Raw genomic sequence first — 547 nt, forward strand, 5'->3', positions numbered from 1 at the left:
TCCCTGGTGGTCTAGTGGTTAGGATTCGGCGCTCTCACCGCCGCGGCCCGGGTTCGATTCCCGGTCAGGGAAGACTTGCTTTTTGCCCTGGTTGCTGCTTTTTTTTTTTTGTTTTGTTTTTTTTTTTTAAGACTTGTTTTTTGCCCTGGTTTTTGTTTTTGTTTTTTTTTTTTAACTATAAAAAATTGGATTTGTTTTTAAGTGATATTTAATCTAACATTTTAAAATGCACCATGCCTATTTCTAGGTAGCATTTACAATAAATTAAACACAAAAGTTTGTGATTGTACTATACTCAAATATGTTTTTTCATAGACTTGTTAAACCACCTCTTAAACTGTGTTTTTCTAGCTTTTAAAAATAAATTTGGTATGTGTAAAAGCAGAGATTTTTTGTTCATTTTTACTTTTTTCCCATAAGGTGCATGTGCTGGCTAGAGAAAGGGAAAGTGAGAAATCATCCCCCTGGAGGAATAGCCACCTGCAACTCTTTCCTCTTTCTTCTTTCTTATTTTGGGATTTTGGGCACTCATACCTACACACAGGCT

The 547-nt window shown here is 35.5% G+C and overlaps 1 non-coding gene across 1 annotated transcript; it reads left to right on the top strand.

Annotated features, from left to right (window-relative positions):
- On the top strand, window positions 1-72 carry TRNAE-CUC (transfer RNA glutamic acid (anticodon CUC)). The gene has a single exon. It is a non-coding gene; the product is annotated as a tRNA-Glu (tRNA).
- Window positions 73-547: the final 475 nt, after the last annotated feature.

This window comes from Tupaia chinensis, unplaced genomic scaffold (genome assembly GCF_000334495.1).
Source record: "Tupaia chinensis unplaced genomic scaffold, TupChi_1.0 Scaffold000106_1, whole genome shotgun sequence".
In the NCBI taxonomy this organism is placed as follows: domain Eukaryota; kingdom Metazoa; phylum Chordata; class Mammalia; order Scandentia; family Tupaiidae; genus Tupaia; species Tupaia belangeri.